The sequence below is a fragment of the Lolium rigidum genome, chromosome 4 (genome assembly GCF_022539505.1).
Source record: "Lolium rigidum isolate FL_2022 chromosome 4, APGP_CSIRO_Lrig_0.1, whole genome shotgun sequence".
In the NCBI taxonomy this organism is placed as follows: domain Eukaryota; kingdom Viridiplantae; phylum Streptophyta; class Magnoliopsida; order Poales; family Poaceae; genus Lolium; species Lolium rigidum.
The window spans coordinates 122,672,128-122,673,544 of NC_061511.1; positions in this window are offsets into that span (position 1 = coordinate 122,672,128).

Sequence of the window (1,417 nt, forward strand, 5' to 3'; positions counted from 1 at the left end):
TTGGTTAGAGTATTTTGTAATGACAATGCTGTGTTATCTTGCGGGTTTTGTTGTGTTGGTTTTGTTAGCCGAGTCATCATGGCCAGAAGGGGCCAGTCGCTTAAGCGACCCCGATGAAGGCTACCGCTTGACTGTTTTCCTTGCCGAGCTGGGCGTCCCCAGTCGTAGTACGTAGTCATATAGCGCGAGTACCAGCCTCATGGGTGTTGATTTGGACGTTGTATCTTTTAGCGTGCCTCTCGTCGTGGCCCGTGGGACCAGTCGCGTGGCGACTCCAAAGGGGTTCCTGATTTGGCGTGCTTTCCTTGGCGAGCCGCGGGTCCATTTTGCGGGGTCCCTGGTCGAAGTACTTAGCTGTTCAGGTCACCTTCCTAAGGTAGAGGAGGGTGATTGTATGCTGTGTAATGTAGCATTGACGGTTGCTAGGGCCCGGGGGGCTGGTCGAGCATGCGACCCTGCCGTAGGGTCCAGCCGCCGTTTTCACTTGACGGCGTAAGGAGTGTGGGTTAGGTATCGCGATCGGCCAGCACGCCACATCCTTGTTAGCCGAGCTACTTGGCTGTTATGGACTGCGCTACAAGCAGCAGCAAGCGAAAGTCTCCCAGTTTTGGCGCTTTGCTTATTGCGCGACTTGGGAGATATGTTCGTGCATTGCACGAGGGGCGGGCGGCGAGTGCGAAATTATGAGACTGAAAACTTTATTGATATTCATGTTTCACATACATTGCGACTAGGTGTAGAATCGTCGGAGGAGGTTGACGTTCCAGGGGCGTTCAACCTCCCTGGTGAGGGGCTCACCATTGTCGTTCTTGCGGGCATCGATGAGGTAGTAGGTGAAGGAGATATGCCCTAGAGGCAATAATAAAAGTGGTTATTATTTATATCTCTATGTTTATGATAAATGTTTATATGTCATGCTATAATTGTATTAACCGAAACATTAGTACATGTGTGATATATAGACAACAAGAAGTCCCTAGTATGCCTCTTAAACTAGCTTGTTGATTAATGGATGATTAGTTTCATAATCATGAACATTGGATGTTATTAATAACAAGGTTATGTCATTATATGAATGATGTAATGGACACACCCAATTAAGCGTAGCATAAGATCTCGTCATTAAGTTATTTGCTATAAGCTTTCGATACATAGTTACCTAGTCCTTATGACCATGAGATCATGTAAATCACTTATACCGGAAAGGTACTTTGATTACACCAAACACCACCGCGTAAATGGGTGGCTATAAAGGTGGGATTAAGTATCCGGAAAGTATGAGTTGAGGCATATGGATCAACAGTGGGATTTGTCCATCCCGATGACGGATAGATATACTCTGGGCCCTCTCGGTGGAATGTCGTCTTGCAAGCATATGAATGAGTTCATAAGAGACCACATACCACGGTACGAGTAA